The sequence below is a fragment of the Puma concolor genome, chromosome B3, assembly GCF_028749965.1.
Source record: "Puma concolor isolate L17-30 chromosome B3, mPumCon1.1.hap2, whole genome shotgun sequence".
Lineage (NCBI taxonomy): Eukaryota > Metazoa > Chordata > Mammalia > Carnivora > Felidae > Puma > Puma concolor.
This window is the reverse complement of record NC_141672.1, coordinates 37097427-37112484: the sequence shown is the minus strand read 5'-3', so window position 1 is coordinate 37112484 and position 15058 is coordinate 37097427. Positions and strand designations below refer to the sequence as shown.

Sequence of the window (15058 nt, the reverse complement as noted above, 5' to 3'; positions counted from 1 at the left end):
AATGATAAGCAAATGAGATGAAGAGTATACAGGAATTCTTTGCACTTTTTGTAGTTTTCTGAAAAAAAAAAAAAAAAAAAAAAACTTTGTGCTTTTCCGTAGCCTGAAACGAATTCAAAATAAAGTTTAAAAAAAATAGCCCCATCTGCATACGCAAAGTCCTTTTGAGTGAATTTTCTTCCCACTCGTTTCTTTCCCTCACTCTGATGCTACACCTTAGTATTTAGGTCCTCACAGCTCTCTGCGTTAAGCAAGAGAATCCAACCTTAATGCAGGAGGCGGGGGTGTGTGTGAGAACGAAAAGACGCAGCTACCCCCTCAAGGGTGTCACAAAAGGCCAAACAGAAAGCTGGGATAAACGTATTTGTTGCAATGTCCAAATCAGACCGGTGAATGAAGTCAAAGTGTCCTTTTAGGTTTCTGAGGGAAGGGAGGGCATGTTCTCAGCAGGATGTACTGACCCAGATCAGTGAGGGCAGAGAGCCAACACTGTAAGAAAGCCCAGGACTGAGTTCATGTTCTTTCTCAATCCCTCCGTCCCTTCCAATCTCTGTCTCTGTTTCTGTTTCTGTCTCTGTCTCTCTGTCTCCCTCTGTCTCTCTCTGTCTCTCTCTCTCTCTCTCTCTCTCTCTCTCTCTCTCACACACACACACACACACACCTCTTTCCTCTTTTTTCCTAGACTTTTTCCAGACACCCTGGTACCTGGTGAAAGGGCCTCTTCTATCAGAGACAAAACATTTCTGCAGAAGGGGGCACTTTCTTTCTCTGGAGCCACAGATGAAACTCAGGACTCAGCAGGAAACCTGCTAACTTCAGGCTCAGAAGGTGGTGAGGTGGGGAGGGACATGAGGCCAGTGCCCCATCCGCCTGCATTTGGTCTGGCCCATCCAGAGCCTTGTATCCAGGTGCGAGGACCAGGTATACAAGCTCCAAAGTGCTTACCCCATTGCCTACACAATGGTTACAATATGCAAAGATTCCGAAGGAAGGTCTGCCATACGTTACATTAAAATTCACTCCCCTACTTTCTCTAATAGCCGTTTACTTTAATTCACTCATCTCAATATCATGAGCTGCAGTGAAGCAGAAAGTGGTTCTGCTATTTATAAATGATCCTGATCGAATAAAGTAATGTCTTGATTCCTTCCCAATGGTCTAGGGACGATATAACAAGAGAAGCCTAAGGGACTGCGGTGGGGGGTAGAATTCTCCTCTCCCAGGGAAGCAGGCATCTGTCCCACCCCCAGCTTTTAGAGCACTGCCTTATGGTTGGAGGGAGGCATAGGGAAAAATGGAGTCATTTTCAGTTCTGAATAGATGATATTTGTCTCAATTCACCAGCATCAGCCAGGTATGTGGCAGTACAAATCGAATGGGCACAAGGCTTCAGGCTGGACTGTGAAAAAGAAACTTTAAATATTAAAGAGCTGGTCAGCCCTTATCTGATCAGTTTGGAGTGCAAACAGACACTAAGTCTAAGCCCCCCCACCCCTTTTTAAAGTTTATTTATTTATTTTGAGAGAGAGAGTAAGCAGGGAAGGAACAGAGAGGTAGACAGTGAATCTCTGTTGTCAGCACAGAGCCCTACACGGGGCTTGAACTCACACACCGTGAGATTGCGACCTGAGCAGAAATCAAGAGTATGAGTTTAACCGATGGAGCCACCCAGGCGCCCCAAGTCTAAGCCCCCTTTAAAGAGGCCACGGTCTGTACATTTCTGCAGAGTAGACCTCCATGGCTTGGCCCAAGGTTGTGTGTAGATGACAATAGACGATGCAACTTCCTGCCCATGATGTGGCCCATTTGCCTGCATAGTATCCCACAGATGGCTTCATTTCAGGTAAAGTGGCAAGGAACTGCCCAAGTGGCAGCATCTTTTTTATCAATCCAGTGGGAATCAGGCAATGAATGACTTGATATTAAGTGTGGGCCAGCCCAGCACTTGGACAAGCCTGTAAGAAACTATAGAACCAACAATCAGATGGGAGTAGGTGTGACCAAGAAACTCCCTGTGGCATCACAGTAGTTGTGAGGGGAGCAGTCAGGGTCTTTCCCTGAGTGAGTGGCTGATGTACACAGACCTCTAGAGCCCAAGACGGGCGAGGGATTTTAGCTTTTTCAGGGCCCCCATATGAAAAGAAATGATCAACTCTTACACGGTAAATTCACTATTTTCATGAGGCAACCTATGTCTTCTTTTCTTTTGCCAGTCTGAGGAAGCATATCAACATTTGCAGAACCAGTATTTGTAATTTCAGTGCAAAGGATCTCACAAAGATCTCAAAACCCATATAATGCAGGCTTGGGAAAGAATAACTATACTTAAGGAGTGAGGAATCTGAAAAAGGAGAAGCAGGTGCCTTGCTGGAACCCAGGGGTAAGTAAGCTCCATAGCAGAGGAAGGAGCTGGGCTGAAGAGCCCTCCTCCAACACTGTGGGTGGGGGCCGTGGGGCAGGATCGGCGTCACTACCGTCTCCTGGGTGTGAGTTCTGCCAAAGATTCCATTTCCCACATGCCATCTGGTAATGGTCTCTTTTGGTTTATTGCTCAGAACTGGGGGAATCTCTTCTCGCTGGATGAGTCCACACTTGGGTCTTAGTGATTTGCAACGCCATAGTGTTCTGTTTCTTAATTACGCAAGAACCTCGTAACCCTTTTGTCTTCAGCAGATTTACTGTAGTAGGTTAAGATGGATGCACATTCTTTGCCTCACCTTCCATCCAGGGGCAGAGCCTATTTCCTTTTTCTTTGGAAAAGACTGACCCTGAGACTGGCTTTGACATATAGAATGCATTGGAAGTAACATTGTGTATCTTCTAAGGCTGGGCCTTAAAGACATCAGTAGCTTCCAATTTTGTCCTATTTGGAGACAGTTGCCATGTAAGAAGTCTGGCTATCCTGAGACTTCCATGTGGTGAGGAAGCCCAAGCTAACCATATGGAGAGAGAGAGGGGTCATGTAGAGAAGTGCTGAGGTGCCAGACATATGAATGTTCTTCTTAGACCTACTGCCCAGCCACCATGTAAAAGGAAGCCAAGTGCTTGCCCCTAGAAAATGGCTTGTAGAACAGAATAACTACCTGATACAGCCCTGTTTGCTGAGCCACAGAATCACAGGCAAATATGATGATTGGTTTAAGCCAGTAAGTTGTGGGGTGATTTATTATCTAGTTATTTACTGAAACATACATAATCAAAGCTAATGGAATTAGTGACCCATCTACCACCACCACATGGAAACAACAGGACCCATATGGATAAGGCTTCTTTATGTCATTCAAATGGCAAAATCTCCACTGAACTGGGAGAAGAGCCCAGAAAAACTCCAGAGTTCCAGCTGTGGTCTGCATGATGTCAGACAGAAATAATATTTTTCTGAGGGCAGTTCTTCTCTCTCATAGCCCCTTTTCTGTACTGTGCCCCTGTTTCTTACCCTAACATTCTGGCCATTACACTACCCTACAGTAACCCCATTATCCAGGGGTGTGTTTGTTTTACCTTGACATGACTCCGGAGAACCCCATAATAATAACATTTGTAAACAATCTAGCTGTCCAACAATAAGGGATTGGGTAAATATACTTTATGGTACATCCATATAATTTTTACAAACCCTTGATTTTAATAAAACTGATGCTATAGAAGTGTATAATAGGCATAGAGAGGTATTTTCAATGTATGTTATAAAACAGTATAATTCCACTTAAAAATCGTATATAATATTCATTCATACATGCCTAGAAAAGGACATGAGGGTTTGTAGCAAGGTTGAGCAGGATATGGGGACTCTGTCCTTTATTTGAGTTTCCTGAAATAAGTATGTATATACCTTTCATAATCTAATAAAACAGCACAAGAAGTATTATTTAGGAGGTAGAAATGAAGATGGGATGGCAGGAAGTCGGCCAGGCCCCCGAGGGCAGTGGAATTGGGCTGAAATGATGTTGTGACTTAGATTGAAATACCTGTGGTGTCTTGGGTCCCCCACTTGGTATTTGCTCTCCTGTGCACAGAACGTGCTTCAGCCTGCCAACAACATGACCTCTATTAATAGCAGCTGAAGTCTGGGCTCAAGCAGATTCTTAAGTGGAGTCGTCAGAATCATGGGTTATTGAGTGGCCTTGTCAGAACTTCATCAGCAAATGGTATTTGTTAAATACTGTATTGCCTTCATGAGTCAGGAAACAGGGCTCTCTTTCCCTTTATCACTCACAGTTGTGTTTCTCAGCAAGAGTAGGTCTCCCTTCCTAAAATGGCCCAGGGCCTCATTTCCCTGAAGCCATATTACTTAGGCAGAATTTTCCAGGGAAGGGAAGTGTTGATTCAACCACAGAGCACCAAGCAAATGTGAAATGTGTGGTTGTTCCCTGGGACTTTTTGTCTGGCTCTCACTTCTCTTTCCTACATCCTGCCAGAACACACAGTAGCCAAATCTGTGTGCCTGTGTGCTATGGACATCTGTTGTCCGACATCTCCTTCTTTCTTCCTTTTTTTTTCTTTTTTTTTTTTTTGAGAGAAGGGGAGAGAGAGAAGGAGAGAGAGAGAATCCCAAGCAGGTTCCATGCTCAGCGCAGAGCTCGACTCTGGGCTCGATCTCACAACCGTGAGGTCATGACCTGAGCTGACATCAAGAGTCGGATGTTTATAGGGCGCCTGTGTGGCTCAGTCAGTTGAGTGTCTGACTTTAGCTCAGGTTATGACCTTGCGGTTCGTGGGTTTGAGTTCCACATGGGACTCGCTGCTGTCGGCCTGTCAGTGCAAGGGCCACTTTGGATCTTCTGTTCCTTCTCTCTCTGCCCCTCCCCTACTCACACTCTCTCACAGTCTCTCAAAAAATAAATAAAAGCATTAAAAAAAAGGGGGGGGTCAGATGCTTAACTGACTGAGCCACCCAGGAGCCCCCAGATCTCGATTTTTCCTTTCAGTCATAATTCTCCCCCCGTGACTGTGGGGCTGTGTTCTCTACAACTCTGTAAAGACACAGTCCCTGCAGGAATCCGGCCTTCTCAAGCTGGCTCTGCCGGGCTGGCCTGGGCAGCACCGAACTTCCTAGCTTCCAATTTTCTGGCTCCTGCTGGTGCTCAGAAGCCCAGCGTGAAACCATAGGAGGAATAAGGGAAGGATTGACCAGCAGGAGTGAGGCCCTGCAGGCCGAAAACCCTCAGAAGGCTTCTCTCTGTGTCCCCTCCTACCCCACCCCTGCTGCCTACGTCTCCATCCTGCCAGGAAGGGGATACAGCTCATTATCTATTTGTTTTATAAAGTGCTGCCCTTGGTGTTCAAATCGCCTCAGGGCACAGAACGCACAATTTTAAAACGATTAAAAGATACAAAACAGAAGACTGGCAATGACCGATACCTTTTAAAATTCAGCAATAAAATGCCAATTTGAGGGGCCCTGGCTCACCCTGGGCTCTGCGGATCACTTGCAGGGGTGGAGGGGGGGCCGCTCCGGCCGTGGGAGGGGTAGGGAGTGATTTCTCTACAACCTCCATCTCAGCTGTTTGCTCACAGAGCCAGGACGCTCCAGCCACCTTCCCTCAGACTCTCCCATCTGAGCCTTGATGACTCAGCTCAGGCCGGCATCAACTTGCTTATTTTCTTCCTGTGCCTGCTGTGGGGGCTTGCCGGAGACCTGCGGTGTCTGACAAGGGACAGAGCGGCAGGCCTGCTCTCGGTGCGCGCCATGGGGGCCACCTTAGCTGTTGGTTTGTCACTGCCTGGGCCTAGCCAACAGTTGGCGACCAAATAATGTTAATGACAATATTAATAACTGATAATAGCTGAGCTTGACTAAGGCTTCTGTTGTCTGAAGACAGTCACGTTGGTTTCCTCGCTGAGGTTTCTCCAGCTTTGAAAGACATATTTAGAACTACGGGGGAGGAGGGGAGCCCGGGTGGCTGGTGGGTTAAGCGGCCAACTTCGCTCAGGTCATGATCTTGCTGTTCGTGGGTTTGAGCCCCACGTCTGGCTCTGTGCCGACAGCTCGGAGCCTGGAGCCTGCTTCAGATTCTGTGTCTCCCTCTCTGTCCCTCCCCCACTCACACTCTGTCTCAGTCTCTCTCATAAACAAAAATAAACATTAAAAAAAGTTTTGTGTTTTTTTTTTTTTTTAAAGAGCTACAGGAGAGAGAACAAGGCTGAGAACTACAGGAGAAAAAACAAGGCTGATGCAACCACATTACTCAGTTGGAAGAGAACTTGGGAAAAAGAAAATTCCACATTGAAGTCATCTGAGCTTGAATGGAGGTCAAGGTGTGGCTGGGGCCCTGACCACAAGAAACAGAACTGCTGCTCATTGTAGACTTGTTTGCCTAAAGAATGAGCAATGAAAAAAAAAAAAAAAAAAGAATGAACAATGAGCCCAGACCTGGGGGATCCGAACAAGGATTCCCAACTTCTTTACTACCGGTATGGCCTTGGGCAAGTCACTTCACTTCTCTGGACTGGTTTCCAGACATGTAAGCAAAGAGATGGGCCTAAATAATCCCCTTTAAATGCTACATTATAGGCTTCTGATGCTCAGAACTCAAATAATCATTGGCAAAAATTTATTGACCACTTTCTCTCTGCCAGCTAACCTGTAGGGATCTCTCAGGACAAGAAACATTTTCCAATTTCTCAGTGTCCCACAGGTTATTCTTCGGTGGCTGCAGCCCAGCCATCTCTCCAGGGCCAGTGGGCGGAGGTGGTAGGGGGGTGGGGGGGAGAGAAGCATCTTTTGACTCAATTACTTGTTTACTGATCACCTACCTTTCCTGCCTTCCAAGTTGGTGGTTGTCCCCAATGGCTGTTCCATTTGATCCCACATCGTGGGATTCCCCGAGCACCACCCACCTAGAGAGCGGCCCTAGCCTCTCTCTGGGCAGTAATACAGTTTCCTTCTCAGTCTCATACGGACCTCCTGCTATCTTTCATCCTGTGGAGCTGCATTTGCCTCTATGCCCCGGGTTTATTCAGCTGTGTTCTCCTCTGCTCTGCAGGCTCTCTGTCACAGGACGCTGTCACAGCACCGTCGAAATTCACTTTGCCTTTGCCTCTGAGCAAGTGCATTCGGCATTTCGGCCATGGAAATTCTCCGGCCCCCTTCGCTCTTGCCTAAAATGGAAACCTCCGTGGCTTTGCAGAAAAATTCCACAGTCTCCCGCAACCCGAACTCAATGGCTATTTGTTGAGCACTTATGATCTGCTCGGTTGTTGTTATGTCCTCAAGGGGCTTATGATGTTGTGGGTGAAATGAAACAGACACATGGGACACAATGTGAAAACAGCAAAGCACAGTAGTGTCGTCAGTGTTATCACGAGGTGCCAAATGTGTGGTACTAGAAGACCATCTCTACCACTAGTGGGGGCTCCTGCCATGCGCCCACACCTTGCACACCTTGCCAACACCTCATGACAAACCTATGAGCCGGGTAGTATTGTCCGTGATCTACACATCAGCAAACTGAGTCACAGAGAATTTAATTAACTTACAGTCTCATGGACGATAAGACAACCCGGCTCTTTTCAACTCCAAAGTATGTGCATTTGTAATCTTAACTCCATGCTGAACCACTGCTCTGTGAGCACCATGAACGGGGGGGAGGGGGGAGTCTCTAGGTGTTTTTGCTCATGACTATTTTCCAGAACCATTTTCTTAGTGCTTACCATAGTAAATGCTCAGTTAAAATAAACAAACAAACAAACAAACAAAAAACCCAAAACAACAACAATATATATATATATTGCATGCTACACTTCTTCTGGACAGAAACATCTATAGGAAAAGCTAGACAAAACGGTCTGTTTTCTAGAGTCACGGTGGGAGGAATACTGAAGGGTTTGGAGGACTACCAAGTTCAAGGTCAGCCAACCCAGTAGACTAGGGATGGGCTTGATTAGAAGGCAGAGGGGGAATAGAAAAGGAGAGAAAATAAAACAAAAACAAAAGCCACAGCAATAACAACACACACAAACAACAGCGCTGCTCCTCTCTGAAGGTCTCTTTGAGACCTTCTAGCCATCCCTCGTCCTGCCCTGTTCCTCCTGTGCACACAGCCCCTCTCAATGCTGCTTTCATGCTGCTTATGTCTTGAGTCTCCCACACGGTGGGCCTCAGGAGGGCAGGCTCTGGCTTTACCCTGCTTTGTATCCCCTGTGGTGGGTTGGTTCCTCAGACCAAATGTTTGCTGAAATGAATTGAAATTAGGAAGTGTACCATGCCACCCAGCCTTCTTCTTTTGTTCTTTCTGTTTCTTATGTGATGCTCTTTGGGAAGTAGCAATGATATAGGAAGAAAGAACAGCGGAGAAACCCCTTGGTAGTTATAAGGAGAAATGATTGTGGTGCCATTTTTTTTTTTTTTTTTAAGCCCTGGGTCTGATCTGTCCCAGATTGGATTCCCACTCTTAGAAGAAGGGGAAAAAAAAGGAGAGAAATGAAGCTGTATCTCCCCATTGAGACAGACTGGAGGGTCTGCCTCAAAGAGGATTGAGGGGGAAATGTTCAATTTTATTGATGTGTTCTGCTGGGTCCTTCTCTCCGGGACACTGTTTAGTGCACCGAGTGAAGTGGAAAATAAAGAGCAGGTGAGCAATCAGCTGTGAAAAGCTTTAATGGACCCAGTACCCCTTTGGGAATGAGGCAAGGCTCTTGCTGGCACTCAGGACCAACACTATTCCAGTTCAGTGGGCTTTGTTTTTGAAATGGGAATTTAACTCCCTCAGGTGGCCCCAGGATGGAGGAAGAGTACTGCCTTTGGCAACAGCGGCCCAGCGGCCCCTTTAAAGAGAACCAAGGCCGCCGTCCCAGAAGGAACCCCTTGGCTCATCAGGGGCCTTTGGGAATTTTGAGCTTTCTGGGTGGGTCACGTGACCCCGAGAACAAAGCGATGTTGTGACCACCTGGGCCTTCAAAGTAATGGAGCTGAGACCATCCTGGAGCGGAGGCTACCACGGGCTGGTGTGGATCCAGACCCAGGGGGCTTGGGACTCCTGCAGCATCTCAGCAGGAGCCCCGGGGTGGGCGGGCCTCTTTTAAGGTCTCTGGAGTGTTCTATGGAGAATGAGGCCTTGGATTTGGTCTAGGAGGCTGGGAAAGGAGGTCTCGCTCCGAATGTCAAGGAGGAGAAGGATGACGAAGAGCAGGCCGTCTGTGTTTACCGTACTGCAGAGCCTGAGCTAAGTACCGTATTTGTTAACGTGTGAGCGATACCTCCACTCCCTAACACTAACAAAAATTTGGTCTTTGCCGGTGAGCTTCTCTTCTCTCCTACCCTTTCAGGTCCTCCTGGCTACTGAGCTTCTGCAAAGGTAGGACTGGGGGAGTGGCTGTAGAGGGAGGACCAGGGAAGCAGGGGGAAAGGGAAGGGTTCTTCTTGCTGGGCCCCCTCCAAAGCTCTCCCTCATTGTGGAGGATGCCGGTACTGGGCAGAGCGTAGATGAAAATCTGAAAATGAAGTGGGAGAAACTTAGCACCGTCAACCTGTGTCGCAAATATGGGATGGGGAGGAATGAAGAACAGAAAAACAAAATCTGTGAGATGGGTGTTAGGGAGCGTTGCCAGATAAAATACAGGACACCAGTTTCATTTGAATTTCAGATAAACCGGTAATTTTTTTAGTGTAATGTATATGTTTTTTAGTATAAGTATGTCCCAAATATTGCATGGGAAATATTAGTGCTAAAAAAAGATTTGTTGTGTATCTGAAAATCAAATTAAACTGTGCATCCTTTTCTGTTACTTGTTTCGTTTTGTTTGGCTAGACTTGGTAAGTCAAATGCCGTTGGGAGAGTTTTGTGAGATTTCTAGTGGGGGCAGGGCAATTGGGCAGAAGAATAAAAGATATTTTATGAAAGGTTACGGTGGGTTATAGACTGGACCCTCTCTTATGATCTTTGAGTGATACTTCTGTGATCAGAAAGCAGTACGAATTACATTCGCCTCTAGGACTATCTTCTTCAAATGTAACTTCATGCAGAGACTGGATGGCGGGAGACCCTGGCTTAGGTCTGGGGCATACATATATTATCTCATATAATCTTTACCTTTGTGTAAGGTAGGCAGCACTGTTCTTGCTTTACAGATGAGGGAATTAAGGCTCAGAGGGGTTAAATAACTTGCCTAGGGTCACATAGTAGACCTTGTAAGTAGTAGAGCTGGATTCTAAGCCTAAGTTCATGTGACCTCCTGGGCTCTAAACCTAAAGCCTTAAGAGCCCACTTCAGACTGAATCTCTACTTCCCAGCTAAATGCCACTAGGATATGCATGTGTTTTGCAATACTTGAACATACATGACAAATGCAGGTGGAATGGACTCATGGATTTGTAGCATTCACTTTTCAGTTGAGGAGACGGATATCTAGAGAAGATAAAGTTCACACAGGTAGTAGCAGAACTGAGACCAGAACCTGGACCCATAGAGGGCATGCAGGGAATGAGAGCTCCCGGGGGCAGCTGCAGAAAAGTGAAGCAGGTCAAGCTGACAGCCCCCTTGTTGTCAACCTCCTCCTGCCTCATCACCTCACCTGTCCCCCTCCCACATCCCACCCTCTTCCGGCATTGAGCCGTGTCCTGTTTCCACGTGTTCCGGCTCTGAGCCAGCTGTCATAATCCCTGCAAGGTGTTAGACGATAACAGCTTGGGGGAGGATCATAAAATGTTGGCCCAGTGGAGGACATTAGAGGTTACAGAAGTCTGCAAGGAGTGTGTGCTGGGACAGATATTGCAAGAGATGCCAGAGGGCCTGGGCACCAGGCAGCCTGGCAAGGTGGCATTTACCTTGGGGCATTCACTATGGTCCAGCACCTGGTCTGTTCCCAGCCCTGCTACTCCAGACGCTCCATTGTCTCATGCCCTCAGTTTGACTGGATGAGCGATGATCACTCATAGGAACAAAGCTCAGGGAGCAATACAAATAAAAAAGCCAATTTATTAATGTACAATAAGACATAAAGCTGGTGAAGTGACTGGAGCCCACTCAGTGCTTTGTCTCGCACAGAATGAGAAGCTGCATGAAGTCAAAGCAGCAACTGGCTGTTCAGGGCTTCTGAAATCAGTGCAGAGAGGGTGTCAGGCAGAGAAGCCCAGAATTTAACGGCATTGAGTGCTAAGGTCTGGGGCCACCACTTTTACCAGAAAGAAGTACCTGCCAGAACGGCTGGACGCATGCCCCCATCAAACTCGGCCTACTCACTCTCTTCTGGGCAGTGCTGGAATATGGCAGGCATCAGGCCAGAAGATAAACAGCATACTCCAAAGAGTGTAGTGATTGCAGAGAGCTGAAGAAGGAATTCTTTTCCAATGTGTTTTGAAGCCAACGAGAGATGATGAAGCACCCCTGATCTAGCCCCAATCTGGCAACCTTGGGAGTAATTACCATCTCCAGGGCAAAAGGAAGAAGCAGTTGTCAGAAGCTGGAGAAGCCGGTAGTTGCAGCCCTGAGGGAGAGAGCAGTTCTACAGGATCCAAGGCCTCGGTATGGGAATAAACACATCATTGCCAAAGCTGTCTAGCAGGGAGGGAACTGAGGAAGAAATACTTGGGCTTCTCGCTCCTCCTGTCCTTTGATTCTGCTTGTGCCTCCCATTGGCTGAACCCAAGCAGAAGCCAGAGAGCTTGATACGATCTGTGGAGGCCAGCCTCTTGGGTCACAATCTGTGGAGGCCAGCCTCTCGGGTCACAGAGCAATGTAGGGAAGAAGGAGAACAGCTCTAGATGGGCAGAGATCCCTGCTACATGGGCCTGCAAGCATTGTGCTTTTTCTTTCCCACACTTCCTTCCAGGCCACCCTGCTTCTGCTTGAGACCATCCAGAATAATCCCCTTCATCTGGTTACTCAGTGTTCTTCCAGCTGTGAGAGCTATTTTTTTCTCTTTCAGATGACTCTAGGTATCTCTGTTCTGATCAGGTAAATGATGGATTCATAAATGTAATCTTATAATCTTATTTTCTTTGTTTTCTCATGGTTTTAGGGCTAGGGCCGGTGCACCTCACAGGGGCTTCCATAAACCAACATAAGTCAGCCCCAGTAGGTAGAAGAATTAAGGGCAGAAAGAACTCAAGAGCGGGCCAGGGCTCTCTCAAGATGGCTGTCTTGCCATCACTTTACCAGGAGTGTTTGCATTTTAAAAAAGACTCTTAAATATACAAAATGTAAGGCCTGAAAGAAAGTCTCTCAAAAGGCAGCATTTCAGTTTAGTATTGGTTAAGTGCGGCGGGCTAAATAATGCCTCCCTCAAAGATGCGCACGTCCTAATCTGTGAATATGTTGCCTTCTGTGGAAAAAGGGTCTTTGCATGTATGATTAAATTAAAGGTTTTGAGATGTGGGGATTATCCTAGATTATCCAGATAGAGCCAATGTAATCGCAAGGGTCATTATAAGGGAGACAGAAGGGTCAGAAGCTGGGAGAGGAACTGTGACAACAGAAGCAGATGTTGGATTGATGTATTTTGAAGATGAAAGAGAAGGGGCCATGAACCAAGACATCAGGAAGCCTCTAAAAGTTAGAAAAGGTGACAATTCTTGCCTACAGCCTCTAGAAGGAACATGGACTTTGATTTCAGCCCCACAACACCCATTTCAGACTTCCAACCTCCAAAACTGTAAGAGAATAAATTTGTGTTGTTTTAAGCTGCTAAATTTGCAGTAATTTGTAACAGCAATCATAGAAAATCAACACAGAGGATATCTTTGGGGCAGAGGCTCCTTTCCAGCAACCTTTAATCACAGGCTATCCCAAAACTTGCTTAGGATGGCATTTTTGCCAACCAATCTTGGGTCTTTGTACAGACACCAGTGGGCTGGAATCCTGAGTGTAAAAGCTACCCTGGTTAACTGTCCCATGACATGTGCAACTGATGTTAACATGGTTTCTGCCCTGACAAGCATATTCCCAGCCCTGTCCTTCACTGCTCACCAGACCAAGGTTGCTTGGGGTCCCCATCTCCAAGACTTTTGAGCCCAGAACTGCATTCCCAGAAAGTGAGAAAGGCAGGCAGAGGTGGTGAGGAGACCTCTCCAGGCAGGGATGGTGGACCAAAAAATTGAGGAGTGACACAAAGGACTTTGTTTTCCTCTTGTCGCTCTGTTTCAAAAATAGCCCAAGGAAATGGTTTTGAATCTGCTTTGAACTGAAATACTTGGGGGGAAAAAATCCATGGCGTGAACTTCAGGTCATTTAGCAGATTTCCTTAATTTTATTCTCCACCCCTGTAGTGACCCCAACAGGCTCTGGGAAAAGGTCCTTCTCTGTAAAGCTGTTTTCTTTCTTCTTCAATTAAGTCACACACACTAAATGGAAATGAAGAGGACATCGCTTAAAATGTGCCTTTAGGATGAAATGGAATATGAAAAGGCTCAAATCCATTTTAGAGACAGCCTCTTCTGTCAGAAATCAATACAGCCCGTGCATTCTACAATGTGCCAGTTCATAAAGTAAAAACGGCTCGAACTCTCAATTTAACATTTTCAAAGCTGATATTAAATTCCAAGATTTTATATCTGCTGTTGCCCATTTAGGACCAAGTTATAAATCTGAAGTCTCTCCCCAGCTTACGCGTCTGACAGTGCTCGATAAAAACTTTTATAATCAAGTTCAAAAAAGAATCACAAATCTCCATCTTGCGATTTTTAGCTTACGACAATCTGCGTAAAAAACATCTCCCTGCCTTGATGTTTGTCAATATTTGTCATTTTAAGAAAGGGGTAAAATAGAAATGCTATGTAAACTCTTACCTCTTGGATGAAAATTATGGTTAGTAAAGGATTCAATGAATAAGACGTCTTCACAGCGGCATTTATACAGAATGACAAGGAAAAGCCAGATGGAAATTCAAGTGACAACCATGATTTGCTACCTATGGCATTCACAGTGAAACAGAAGACAGGCCATTATCTGGAAGTAAAAAAAAAAAAAACAAAAAAACAAAAAAAAACCGCACCCCACAACAACTTTTCTTTGCTCATTAGCATTTATTCCAGTCCTGCAGGCCAGCCATGCACCCATCCTTCTAAATTATCCTTAGGCTAGAAATAAAGAGGCCAGTTTTATCCATAAGCCTGTTTTTGGTGATCTTCATTCTTCAGAGCCAGAAACCGAAAAAATAATAATAATAATGAGAAAGATATTTTATTCAAGCAAGTTGGAGTCTGAGTGTTTTAAATTTTCCTATCTGTAAAGAGACTGGAAACAATACATATACACATATACATATGTAAACACCCACATACGCACAGAAACACATGGATAAATACATATTACTAAAATTAGGAAGATAAGCATGGGAATGGTAAACATCAAATTCAGGACAGTTGTCACCTCTGAAGAAGAGGGAGGGGGACATAATGAAGAAGACACACAGGAAACTTCAGGTGAATCTGCAATGTTTTACTTTTCAAACTGAATAGTTCACAGGTGCTCATTATAGTAATGTCTATGCCTTGGTTATATGCACATCTGCCAAACGTTATCATTAAAACAAATTTTTTTAAAAGATATTTTTAATGTTTATTTTTGACAGAGAGAGAGAGAGCATGAACAGGGGAGAGGCAGAGAGAGAGAGAGACACAGAATCAGAAGCAGGCTCTAGGCTCTGAGCTGTCCGCACAGAGCTCAATGCAGGGCTCAAACTCACAGAGTGCGAGATCATGACCTGAGCCAAAGTCGGATGCTCAACCGACTGAGCCACCCAGAGGCCCCTCATTAAAACAAGTTTTAAAGAAAGGTTAGGGTTGTGTGAGGTTCATTTCATGTGTCAACTTGACGGGGCAAAGGGAAGCCCAGATAGCTGGTAAAACATTATTCCTAGGTGTTTGTGAAGAGAGAGATTAGCATTTGAATTGGAGGACTGAAGAGACCCATTCTCACCAATGTGGGCAGGCTTAATCCAATCTGTTGGGTGTCTGAATGGAAGTAAAGGTGAAGGTGAAGGAGGAATTCTCTCTTCTACAAGACAGAATTGGAACGTTCCTCTTCTCCTGCCCTGGAACTTCAGAGATTCTGGTTCTCAGACCTTCGGGACTCTTGACTGAATTATACCACTGGCTTTCCTGGTTCTCTAGCTTGCAGAC

The 15058-nt window shown here is 45.8% G+C and overlaps 1 long non-coding RNA gene across 1 annotated transcript in view; it reads left to right on the top strand.

The window, feature by feature from the left end:
- Positions 1 to 6143, top strand: part of LOC147579901 (uncharacterized) — a 52587-nt gene extending 46444 nt beyond the window's left edge. Inside the window, exon 3 of the long non-coding RNA XR_015251843.1 lies at positions 6122 to 6143. This is a non-coding gene — a long non-coding RNA (uncharacterized LOC147579901). The remainder of the gene's footprint in view (positions 1 to 6121) is intronic.
- The last annotated feature ends 8915 nt before the right edge of the window (positions 6144 to 15058 follow it).